Source organism: Sceloporus occidentalis, unplaced genomic scaffold, assembly GCF_023333645.1.
Source record: "Sceloporus occidentalis isolate IW3139 unplaced genomic scaffold, rSceOcc1.0.p SCAF_2, whole genome shotgun sequence".
NCBI lineage: Eukaryota > Metazoa > Chordata > Lepidosauria > Squamata > Phrynosomatidae > Sceloporus > Sceloporus occidentalis.
Window position 1 is genome coordinate 141,324,734 of NW_028316982.1, and position 13,922 is coordinate 141,338,655.

A 13,922-nucleotide genomic window follows, 5' to 3' on the forward strand; every position below is an offset into this window, starting at 1 on the left:
TTCCATAACTTTTCCCATTGTGACATTTGTATAGGGTGACCCAAGCATTTAGCCCATTTAATCATTTGATCTTTGACTTCTTCGTCTTTCAGTTCTATTTCTAAGAGTGCCGCATAGAATTTCTTAATCAATTTTTCATTCTCTTTTAGTAAGATCCTGGAGAGATCTGAAAATTTGTCTTCTTGATCCGTTTCAAAACCATACATTTTACCGTCCATTTTAAATCTCTCTACTAACTGTCTATACAAAAACCAATTGATATCCCATCCTTCTTTATTTAGTTGCTCTCTAGGTTTTAACTTGATAACCTCCTCCTCCTTCATCCACACATCTTCATATTTAAACCATTTTGTATCCCCTCTCATTTCTTTCCTATAAAATGCTTCTAAGGGAGAGATCCAACCACAAATCTTAGGGATGATGTATCTTTTATATTTATCCCAAACCCTGATCAGAGGTTTTCTCACGCAGTGATTTAAAAAAGATTTATTTTGTTTTGCTTTTCCATATGCCAAGTACGCATGCCACCCCCAGTTATTTCCTTCACTTTCCAATTCTAAAAGCTTTCTATTTTCCAATGTTGCCCAGTCTTTTAACCACATCAGACAGCTTGCCTCGAAGTACAGCTTAAGGTTCGGCAGATTTAAGCCTCCTCTCTCTTTGGTATCCTGCAAACTTTTTAATTTTATTCTCGGTTTCCTTCCTCTCCAAATGAAATTAGTTATATCTTTATTCCAGGTGGTAAATATTTTATCTGTGGTTATTATAGGAATTGTCTGGAATAAGAATAAAATCCTTGGTAATATATTCATTTTTATTGTAGAAATCCTTCCTGTGATTGAGAGACTTAATTTGTTCCAACCTATCAGATCTTCCTTAATTTTACTCCAAACTTTCTTATAGTTGTTTTCAAACAGATCTGTCGTCTTTTTTGTGATTTGAATACCCAAATATTTTACTTTTTTGGCAATGCTAATCCCTGAGATACTTTGTAGTAATAGTTCTTCCTCTTTCTTCAAGTTTTTTGTTAAGAAATTAGATTTACTTTTATTGATGTTACAACCTGATATATTACCAAACAGTTCTATTTCTTCCAGAATGCTATTAATGCTGTCTATTGGATCATCTGCAATTATCGCCACATCGTCCGCAAAAGCTCTTATTTTGAAGTTGGATTTTCTAATTTTGACTCCCTGAATTTTTTCATTCCTTTTTATTCTTTTAATAAATAATTCTATAATGAGTAAAAACAACAGTGGGGACAGAGGGCATCCCTGGCGTGTGCCTCTATTTATTGAAATAAAATCTGAATTGACACCATTAATTTTAATTTGGGCTTTCTTGGAATTATAGATCTTCTCCATCCAGGTTAAAAAATTTTTTCCGATATTAATTTCTTGCATCAATTTTAGTAATGTTTTCCAGTTAACTGAATCAAAGGCTTTTTCAAAGTCTATAAACAACAATCCTAATTTTTTATCGTTATGTATTTTGTAAAATTCCAATGTGTCCAAAATGATTCTAATGTTGTCTCTTATATGTCTATTTGGCATAAAGCCTCTTTGATCTTCTCCAATTAGGTCTGATAAACATTTTTTCAATCTTTTAGCCAAAATTGATGCAAAAATTTTATAATCATTATTTAATAATGATATCGGTCTATAATTTGCTATGTCCAAAGGGTCTTTTCCTTCTTTATGAATCACAACTATTTCTGCTTGTTTCCAGGAGCTAGGGATATCAGCCTTGAGTTGGATAATTTGCATCACCCCCACATCAAAGATGTTGGGTAGTTTAAGATGCTGGTCTTCCTGGAACAGGAAGACATTTTATTTATTGATTTGATTTGTAGCCCACCTTTCTCCCACAGTGGGACCCAAGGCAGCTATATATTAAATCACACATAGGCAGTTTTGTGTAATGAGAGGAGGCTAGGGAATATGGTCAGAACCCTGCCTCCCCCAGCTCCTCATTGTGGTTCAAGCAGTCGACCCACCCTCTCATTACCGGTACAGTATGAAGTTTCTTTGTTGCTTCTGGGCTGGGTAGGAATTTTTCCCTTTTCCATGGGATTTTTTTTACCTACCCCATTCTGTTCCCAGACGAACTTAAAAAGTTGGTTAGGGTGGTGTCTAAATAGATTGTCATTTGGCAAGAGTGGGGGGAGAGTTTGGTGAGCACCTAGGTCACCATTTTGGTGGAAGGGAGGTCTATGAAACTACCTCTTTTGGTCTTAGGACCAGGGAGGTGCAGAAAGAGATAGCCCTTGAGGCTGGCCTGAAGGATGAACCCTCTCTTTAATCCTTAGGGATGAGGAGAGGGACTTTCTGGTTGGTCTTCCTGATGTGGGCCAGCCAAAGAGTACCCAGTTTTTGGGTTCCCATTGAGGCTCAGCCCCAGGGGAAGTTGCTGAGGTGGTCTGGAGAAAAGACCTCCTGCTGAAGCTGCTCCCACATTAGTTGCAGTTCTCTGAAGAAATCAATAAATTAATAAATGACCCTGTCTCATTGTGTTTTGTTTTTTCTGGGGTTGGTCAGCAAATAAATTAATAAATGTATTTTTTGCTGCTAGGGGAAAGTTGATATGTGTTAGTTAGATTAACTATATTAGTGTATATTTTAATTTATTATGTTGATAATGTGAAATTTGTTTTTTGTATTTTTCTCTCGATATGCTTATATATATTTTCCTTGCTTTTTAGACATTAGGTTTATGTTTTGTATTCTGGCTTATGTTTATTGTATGATTATTTTTTCTTTCTAATGTTCTTGTTGTAATCCACTTTGATTCTGTGGGGAAAAGTCAGAATAGAAATAAATCTATTCTAAACATAAAGCTTTTATTACTTTTTTTATTAAGTAATTCTACAACATTACTTATTTGTATTAATTATTTCTCTAGATTTCAATCATTTGTTATATGCATTTTCTCCTCCTGCTGAAAAACAGCAGGAACAACAACAAAAGCAAATCTAATTATTTTTTAATATATATCCTAGGGCTCATTCACACTATGATATAATCTGGTGTGGAACCAGGATTATTTCATAGATGTTCAAACACCTCCTGACCGCACTCAGTGCAGTTTGCAGAGGGGAAACCAAACAACCACTTAAGATGGTGTATTTTGCCCCAGGTAACCTACCACATCTTTTTCGCAGTGCCTACTCACTCACTACTGGATCGATCTGGATTGCCTCTTTCGCCTCCTGCTCCTCTTCTTCTCCCCTGCGACCACCATGTCCCCCTACATCCACTTTCATCATCCGTCCACCTTGTTCTCTCCCCATCTCCTGCCATGATCAAATCTCTCTTGGTATTTTATCCCTATTGCCACCACCACCACCACCACCACCACCACCACCACCCCCCCCCCCCCGAGTATGAATGGCAATAGGAGTAAAATGTCACGGAGAGCTTTGATTGTGGCAAACATAATGTGACCTCAATTCAGAATAGCATCACCAAGGAGACCTGGATCTCCCCAGTAAATAAAGATAAGTGGAAATTACCAGTTATATATCCCAGCAAATCTAATTATTTTTGCAAAAGCAGTATTTTTCTGCCCCAACCAATGTATCTTATTGGTACCAGAAAAATAAAATCATGGCATTTTTAGTAAATCATGAGGTTGCAAAGCAGAAGCAGCATACATTGGTTTTTAATGGATTGGTTCTATTCTGGGGAAATAAACATTTCTTCTAGAAAACATTTGGGAATACATTCAGAATTCACTGGATAATAATAAATATTTTATAATGGAAGACATACATGTTTTATACTACTCTGTATTTTCTGACTGGTTTTATGGTGTCTCTACTGGATTATTTCTTTATTCTCCAATATGCTAGAATTCTCAAAGGCCAGAACTCACAATGAGCACTTTTTTCATGGTAACACTTGACGTTTAAGATTGATCAGGAACATTGTGCCATCTATGCACAAATTCAGTAGTGCAAAGGGAATGCCAAAATATTTCTAAGTTGCTGTGCTATATCTTTGGAATTAGAGTAAAATCTATTCTAGTGGCTTTCCGAGGTTCAAGCCCATATTATTTCCAGAAGTGATTTGTGATATTTCTATTGCAATAGGTCAAGGAAGAAGAAAGGATAGTATAATCAGCTTGCATTTGTCCTCTCTGAGAGATTTTGTGTCACTTACAAAGCCAAGTCACAAGAATACCATATCTTAAATCAAGCTGGGGCTAAGAATTTCCTAGACTGCCATCTGTAGATGAAGATGAAACTGAGCCAAAAGTCACTGCATGATTCCTGAGACTGACTTACTTTCAAAATGGAAGCACTTGACTTTGCTAATAAATATCAGCACTGATTTGTTCATTTTTGTGATGAAATTACACAGACATTATACAGTCATGATATTGTTAACAGTATTTCAACTATTTATCATCTTGAATTAAAATCCAAAACGTCTGTGCCTTTTTTCTTTCTAACACGACTCTGGAAGTGTTGCTGGATGAAATAGATGCAAGAATTTTATCTGGTCCCTTCCCAGTTTAAGGTGGAAGGGAGGGAAAGCTAGAAAGATGGGGTCTGTAAGCAACTTTTGGACAATTGGCTGCTATTTGGCCCCTATCTGGCCCAGCTGTGACTAATTTAAAGAGTCACAGATGCGGCAGTAATCAGTCAGCAGGAATAAAAGTAGCATGGGCAGTCAGCTGCATTAATATCCTGCAGCACAGGCCTTGGCCTTCCTTTAAACTGGTGTTGCAAAGGAGACAAGTTATGGAGATTAATCGCCACTATAAATCTCACCAGGTAAAGTTAGGGGTTGGTGCTGTATGGAATTCAGTAATTTGGGGAATTAAGTAATTTCTACATGCATACACTTCAAGCTCCTCTTTTGCTTTATAACATTTTGCTTCTTTTTGGTTTGTTTGCAATATTATCTGTCTGCAATACAACTTCTTCTTTCACATCTGGAGGCCAACAAAATTTAAAGCTATGCTAGGATTCAGACAGTATCTGTGGATCTCATGCTGCAAACTGAGACTGAAAATTGGGTGGAAAATAGATTTCTAGCATAGTCAACATTTTGACTATGTTAGAAATCTATTTTCCACCCAATTTTCAGAGTCAATTTGCAGCATGAGATCCACAGATTCTAATTTTGTAATCTCATCTGTTATAACACCCTTTATTCTCCACTGCTCTGCTTATGTCCTGAAAATCCAGGACCTGATCTCTTCAATTGATTCTGCCCATCTGGCATGAGGTCTTCCTCTCTTTCTACTATCCTCTACCTTTCCTAGATTATTGTCTTTTCTAATAAATTATGTCTTCTCATGATGTGACAAAAGTACAACCGCTTCAGTTTGATTATCCTGGCTTCCAGGGAGAACTCTGGTTTGAGCTGTTCAAGAACCCATTTGTTTATCTTTTTGGGTGTCCATTGTATCCTCAGCACACTTCTCCAGTGCCACATTTCAAATGAGTAGATTTTCTTCTTATTGGTTTGAGTGTTTAAAAGAGATTTAGTGTTGGGAGGGTACAATTCACAGAACATTGGCAGCTCACACTGAATGAAACTTTAGTTCCTAAAACTGGCATCTCACACTGAATGGTTGCAGCTCATGCTGATGGATCAGGGCCAATGTTTGCCAATTTTAAGATTGGCAAACAAAAATGGTCAGAAATCTATCCAGCTGAGCCTATAAAAATTATGCTCCTTAAAGTAAGAAATAAACAGTACTTACCACACATGAAAAGGTAACTTACTCAACAATCATGTTATTTCATAAAATAATTTCAATTTCTGCTTATTATTATTCCTCTAAATACCTCAGTTGTATTGATCCATGTAATAACCAGTTTCCATGCTTGACCCAGTGTTTTGCACACTGAAAAAACACACAAGGAAGTGGGTATTCTAGCCTTGTCCCTTTCGTCATCATTTCTATCATGTACTGATCTTAAACAAGTATCCTCTTCTATCTGTTGAAGCTCTTTGTATAAGATAGAATCCTAGACAATCAGTTTTTTTATTCACATGCAGAACATCTCCCAATAGTGGAGGATCTGCATTTCAGGCTGTGCCCCCTATTTGCGTAGGAAAGCGATTGAACTGAGCAAGGAGGAGAAAAGTACTTCCTCATGCAACTAAACATTCCTTATCTACTGCAAGAATTCCCTAAATTTCTTGTAGTAAATTAGCATCCAACATAGTGAGATTTTTGTGTAGCAGACATGAAGAAGGCTGAACTGCAACTGCACTTCTATCATGTACTGAAAGGAATCAACTGCCAAACTAATTCTAAATTCAAATAGGTTAAATCAGAATATAATATTTGTGGGCTAAGTGTGAGACAATAGTATTTTGACAATCCAATTCAATACATTTGCTTCATGGAGAATACAGAGGTGTGTCAAACCTATGTAACCCTTTAGCAAGTGATCATTAGCAAATATCAGCTTACATATTAAGAGCTAAATCTAAAGTTAGACCCAACTAAAGTAGGTGCATTGAAATCAATGGATCCTATACAAGTGATGATCAAAACATTTGTATTTCAATAGGCCAATTTATTTCAATAGGTCTTCTCTAGATAGTAAGTAGCCATGAATAAGCATTGGTGATAGTGTAGTGCTTAAATGGCTACAGAAATGTGTTGTAGCAATCTGCAAACCGTTTACCTGTTAGATGCAGATCACATCATTGCCTAAACTGTAGACCATTTTTGTTGGTCTCTGGAGAGCATGGTCTATACAGGCACAATCTGCCATAACAACATGAGTGGAAATTTTAAACATACTGTAGTAGAATGAGATAAAACATGGAAATGACAGCGATTGTACTTGTCAAGTAACATTTTTAAAATGTAAAAACATTTAATAGCAATACATTCTGAAGGAGAGGGAGAATAGACAAACAAAACAAATAAGCCAATCTATGACAGTCATTCTCAGAAACATTGAAACAGGTAACACTTAAATGAAGCAAAAGTGTTTTTACAAGTATGCTGGGTGATTCAGAGTAGTCACTCCCTGTCTTTATATTTCTCTATTCATAACATGATAGATGGCTTAATTACTTTCAGCATTGATGTCAGAAGATCTGGGTACCCATAACTGCACCACTTGGTACATTTAAAAACTGAATTAGGCAGAAATTGTGCACTTTATGAAATACAAATTGCAACAACTCTGTCATTTTATTATTGCTATTATATAAAAATAATCTTCATTAGAGAAAAATGTATCGAACCCACCAATAAATGCATATGAAATATGAAAAGCTTCTCTTGTTATTTTCAAGGATTTGATGTTGACAAATTTATGTCAAAATGCTATATAAACATGTAAAAGCTCTTACCTGTAAAGAATCCACACTCCGAATCCCAGATGTATAACAATAAGAATAGCCTCCTGCTGTGGCATTGAAGCTTTCCTTGGAAGTATGCCGCAGAAAGGAAAACAAAATATCTGTATTCATCTGACACTGAGAAACAAAAGGGGGATGTGCAGGGGGGGGGGGGGGGGCAAGACCTATTTGCATTATTTTGGAATAAAAGAAATAAGCATGTAAGTCTCCTGAAACGTCCCTAACATGTATACCCCCACTAAACCAAGTGTGTCCTCCACTTGGAAATGAATGACAGGATGGAGTAAATTTCACCACTTCAGATATATATATATATATATATATATATATATATATATATATGAATAATTTTTATTAAGTTTCAGCATTAAAAACAAATAAAGAAAACTATTCACATCCATTGCTTATAGCATTTACCAGATCACTGCATACAAACCTTATCATCCAGTACTTCCTAACCATCTGTCAACTTCTGGTTATTTAAACATAAAACCGTCCTTGCTTAATATATGTCAGATTTAACTCAAAGTTATTATTGTGCACATATTTAACATCCTCTAATAACCTAATCAGCCATAATCCTTGGCTGTATTGCAAGAGAGAGTTCCGCCTTAAAAGTAAACTATGGTCCCTGGGGCTTTCATATCTATTTGTCACTTAATTTAACCTTCCATAACATCAAACTAATATCAACAAAAAAAGTAGGAAAAGGGTATATCATCTACAATATTCCTTCTCCCACTATTACATTTCTCCCCCATTCTTTTTGGAGAGAATTAATAACAGCAATAAATAAATAATAATAAATAATAATAAAACTTTTATTTATATCCCACTTTTCTGTTACAAGACAATCAAAGCCACTCACAACATATTAAAATCCACATTTACAAAATTATGTCCCAAATTCCCCCCCTTAAAACAGTATTAAACATGTACAATTAAAATATCTATTAAAAACACAATTAAAAAACACAATAAAAATATAATAAGGACAGAGCGGTGGGCTAATCCATGATGTGGGGGGAAGTCATTCTGTGGCCGGGCACTTTATTCAGGAAAGGCCTGCCGGAAGAGATCCGTCTTGACAGCTTTTTAAAAGCTGTCTAAGCTGTCAGTTTGACAGATCTCGTCCGTCTAATTACTTCTAATTACTTATATTTTCTTATCAAACTATTTAGCAGCCATTTTCTCTACGTTTATTTCTTTCCTTGGCCTTTAGAATGATTCATCTTTTCATAATATCTTGATTATATTCTACCATTTGTCTTTTTAACTGGGCTTCTTACTAATCTCCAATTATTTCCTACTGATATTGACTTTTCATCTGCATTTGAGAGTGTTCATGCTCTCTTTTCCCTTCTTTTTTCAGTTTGATTTGAAGCTGTAATTGTTCTTATCTCACTGGTTGCACTTTCAAAGTCCATAGATTGTGTTGCATATACAGAGATGTAATGCTTTGATACCTTCTTTCTGGCATTTATAGTTTTGTAGGGTATTCAGAATTCTCTGCCAGAGTGTGCTACTAGTTCATAGAACTACAAATTCCTGAATTCTGTAAGCTGTAGGCTTGTCACTTAAAATGGGATCAAGTTGATATAATTACAGGATGTGAAAGGGCCTCTGTTCTTCACTTTCTGTTTTTCCTCAAGATTAGGTTCTTGGCTCTCCTTTCCTTATATCATTATCTCCATCCTCTTAGCAATTTTATATGTTCTATCAATATTAAATGTCTCAATGAAGATTTTGTTATCAGCTCTTAAGTGCTGGTAAGTCACCTCTAAAATGTTGAGGAAGCGCATGTGTGAAAGCCTGGTGCGCTTCCTCATCATCAGGGAATTGTCCGCTCCTGCTAGTGTCACTGAATTATCCCAGGAGAGGGAATTTTCTCTGAATGGAAACTTTGGCCCGTTACACACGGGCTTAAAAGTACGCGCGGAGCACATACAAGGGTTAAGACGGGGCGGTGCCCTAACCCTAGTGCGCACTGCGTGCACACAAAATGGCGGCGGCCGTTCCACACGGCCGCTGTCATCGATATGTTGCGGCCACGCTGCCTCCAAACAAGGCGGCATGGTTGTGACGTATTGGGGTCGCAGCAGGGCGCCTAGGGCGCCGTTTCCGCGACCCCAGAAGGAGCTCCGTTTCGGAGCTCCTTCCTGGTTTGGTCCGCTGGGCACAGCCTTTAGACGGCTGCGCCCAGCGGACCAAAAGAGAAAGGGGCCGCCGCGGGGTGTCCTTGGGGCTTGAAGCCCCAAGGACACCCCTTTCCAGGCTGTGGGGAAGGGGCCTTTTGCCGCTTCCCCGCAGCCCGTAAAGTGGCAGATCGGGGCTTCAGCGGCTGCCGCTCTGGCCGCTGAGGCCCCGATCCGGCAGGGAAAGGTGCGCCTACAGGCCACCCCAAAGGGCGGTCTGTAATGCGCCTTTGTGTTCAGAGAAAATTCCCTCTCTTGGAAGGATTCAGTGAGAGGGAGCTGATGATTCCCTGTTGATGAGGAAGCACAGATTCAACACACATAGTTGTTTTTGCTCCTCTTCTGTTCCTCCTGCTTCATTGTCTGTCCTGGTAACCCTCTTCTTCTGCTAGACATGTAAGAGTGTCCTTCTGTTTTTCCTTGTCCATCTCACATTCTTTCATTGCTAAGATCTGTTAATTTCAGGTTCTTAATTTTTTTTCCAGACCTATTATTCACTTTCTGTTGTCAGTTTTTAGCTTTTTCTTTGTTTTATCTTTCTTGGATTGCTATAATTCTTTAAATGTTGGCTTGCTCTTAGGTAATATGGCAGAGTGACGATCGCAAAGCACAGTAGCAGGTGGCAAGTGGCACCGATCATGGTGATCCAGAGGAAGGGAAATCACTCCATCTGGTAAATGGGACTCGGATGGGCCCTCAGGGTCTTCACAGTAAAGATTAGTGACAGTATTTGGGATCTGGGGTGGCTATATTGCCCTCTGGAAACCCTGCAATACTCCGGAGAAGACACGGGCAAGCTGCTGCCATGACCATGGCCTAGAAAGCATAATTCCTCCAAACCACTTTTAAAGAAAAGAGGACTCAACAAGAAGGAAATTAAGGTATTGAAAAGTCACTAATGGGTTGAAAGATCCTCTGCATCAATACTTTATCAGATGTGTTTTGGAAGATAAACATAAAGTGACTGAGACTTATAATTCTTAAGACTGGGAGGTGCAAAGTACTTTGAAGGAAAAGAGAACACGATTTACAAAATACACACAACTCAACCCAACAGTGTAAGGAAAACTTAAACAAGCTTAAATAAATTAAGGCAACATGAACGGTGAGAGGGGAAGTGTGTTGGCATGGAAGGAAAATTGATGTAATAGAAATAACCCGAGGACTTGAGCTGTGTGGGGGGCAAGAAAGAGAAACAGACGCATTTAGAGGATAGTAGACAAGGAAGAGAAGTAGATGAACCCGAGGGACACAATGCCTAGATGTACTCCAACGCTCAGACTCATGAACTGACTTGGAGATTGCTGGCCAAGTATAATAGTAGATCTCCCACTTTCAATCCTGTTCTCCTCCTTTTTGACCAACAGTGGCTGGTGCAATTCTGCGGGAGAAGGATGACCATTGTTCTTGCATGTGTTGATGAAGAATGGGTGTTTACCGAAGACGGTCCTTGGCTTCATGAAATTGATCGCAATTGATTGCATCCTGAATGCCTTGTAGACCGAAGTTGTTCTAGAAGAATTCAATGCCATACTGAGCCTCCTTTGGTCCATCTCTCTCTATCTGGGTTGAGACAGAATCTTCCTCACCTTTCCTGACCTTCTCCATCCCTCATTTGCCCTGGCCTTTCCCCCTTCTTTTATTTCCCATCTCTGCATCTCATTCCCACCTGGGAGAAAAGCAGGATTATCAATGCAATAAATAAAGGCAAAGGATATAATGTTTAGAGGAATTGCTAGACCCGTTACCAAAAGTCTTTAACAATATCTTAGTAGATGGAATCCCCTATTCATGGAAGGAGGCAAATATAATTCTAATTCCTAAAGAAGACAAAGATCTAAGTCTCCCTCAAAATTATAGACCAATCTCATTCTTAAACACAGACTATAAGCTATTCACCAACATCATGGCAGAAAGGTTAAAGAAAATATTGATAGAATGGATAAAAGAGGATCAAACTGGATTTCTACCAAAAAGACAAGCTAAACAAAATATAAGAATAATATTAAATCTAATTGAACTCTATATAAAAAGTCCAGGTAAAGAAGCTGCCATGATGTTTTTGTATACTGAACAGGCATTTGACAATCTAAATTGGGAATTTATGTGTAAGTTAATACAAAAATTAGATCTGGGGGAAAATATTCTGATCTGGATGAAAGAAATATACAAAGAACAAATAGCAAAGATTATAATAAATGGAAATAAGACAGAAGAATGCAAGGTTAACAAAGGAACAAGACAAGGGTGCGCTTTGTCTCCTCTGCTTTTCATAATGTGCTTAGAGATACTATGTAATAAGATAAGACAAGAAAAACAAATCCAAGGAACAAAAATAAAAGGGAAAGAAATATGAATCAGAGCTTTCACAGATGATATGGTGGTGATTATTGAAAACCCACTAGAGAAAGCACCCAAGGTTTTAGAAATAATAAGTGAATTCAGAAAATGTGCAGGTCTAAAAATAAACAAGAATAAATTGGCAATAATAACATGCAATATGGTAAAAGCAAAACAAGAAATTCTACAGGGAAAAATAGGAATTCCAATACAGAAGAAAGTAAAATATTTAGGCATAAACATTACAAGGAAAAACAGTGAGCTTTTTGATAATAATTATAAGATAATATGGCAAGAAATAAAAAGAAATCTGGTAAATTGGTCAAAACTAAAACTATCCTTGCTGGAGAAAATTTCAATCATAAAGATGTGTATATTACCAAAGATACTATTTTTATTTCAGAATTTACTAATTATTCATAACAATACAGTATTTAATAAATGGAAAAAAGATCTTATGACATTTATCTGGGCAGGAAGGAAAGTAAGAATAAAGTGGAGCTCTTTAATAGATACATATAAGAGTAAAAGGAGGATTGGGTATGCCAGACTCAAAACTTTATTATCATGCAAGGTGCATGGAATGGATATTTGGATGGACTTATTTAGGAGATGATATGTTACTGAATTTAGAGAGATTTAATTTAAGGTTTGGCTGGCACACACATTTATGGTTAGGAAAAGCAGATTTTAACAAAGAATTTGATGATCACGTAATTAGAAGGGCATTACTGAAAGTTTGGAATATATATAAAACAAAACTCTATACTGAAATCCCAGATTGGACATCACCACAAGAAGCATTAATGAAAAGAGGTAAACTAAAAGATGAGGATTGGCTAAGATATAAAGATATCTTAAAAGAAGTTAATAAAAACATGCGAATAACTAAGGAAAGAAGGTCATGATATTCATTGGTTTCTACATTTTCAAGTAGTGGAAAGATACAAATTTGATATAAAGCAGTCTGACATTACAAAAAACATAACTGAATTGGATGTGATTATATTAGAAAGAAAAAGGAAAACAATATCCAAAACTTATAAATTATGGCTAAAACTTGAACTTGAACAAGAATACATAAAACCATACATGATAAAATGGGTGCAAATTATAGGTCACAATACAAATTTACAAAAGTGGGAAAAAGCATGGGGGGGGCAGAGTTGAAATTTACAATATTTTCAGATTTAAAAGAAAACTTATATAAAATGATTCATAGGTGGTATCTAACACATAGGCTGGCAAAAACTTATAAGAACAAAAAGGGGTTTTGTTGGAAATGTGAAATGCAGACAGGGACATTTTATCATATGTGGTAGGCATGCCCAAAGATATATAAATTTTGGAAAGAGGTAAATAAATGTATACAAGAAATATTGCAAATAAACTTCCCATTAACACCAGAATTATGCTTATTAAATATGCTAGAAAGTAAAAAAAAATAGGGCAAAGCTGAAACCATTATTGTATTTAGTCACATCAGCCAGAATAACATTAGCACAATACTGGAGAAAGAAAGAGGTGCCAAGTATAGACGATTGGTTGGAAAAAGCTATGGATATTGCAGAATTGGATAAAATAACACTCATGATGAAAGAAGAAAAATGTTGGATGAAAATGACACTTGGGAACCCTTAAAAGAATTTTGTAGGAAAAAATAGTTGGGATAGGGGAAAACTATAATTCGTTTGATAGTTCTAAAATCTCCTCTTCTTTTTAAATAGAATTAAAAGGGTAATAGATACATAATTATCACGACACATAAGATACAAGGGAAATGGTTATTTTGTAACAAATTGCATGAAGAATAGAAATTGCACAATCTTAATAGACACTCATAAGCTATTTGTAAAGGGTGAGATAAAGACAGGTGATTTAAGAAATGAGGAATATTTGAGATTAGCTATGAAACAAATAGTAACTATATATAAACTATGTGGGGGGAGAGGGGAGAAGATTATGCTAACAATGACCATAAAAAAAGAAATGTGTTGTTTTTTTAATGTAAATAGTGTTAATAAAGATTATTTAATAAAAAATAAAT

The 13,922-nt window shown here is 36.5% G+C and overlaps 1 protein-coding gene across 1 annotated transcript in view; it reads right to left on the reverse strand.

Moving 5' to 3' along the window:
• Positions 1-7,409, reverse strand: part of LOC149319086 (uncharacterized) — a 59,840-nt gene extending 52,431 nt beyond the window's left edge. The window contains exon 1 of the mRNA XM_089507960.1: positions 7,332-7,409. The gene's annotated coding sequence lies outside the window, so the exon portion shown is untranslated. The remainder of the gene's footprint in view (positions 1-7,331) is intronic.
• Between the last annotated feature and the right edge of the window lie 6,513 nt (positions 7,410-13,922).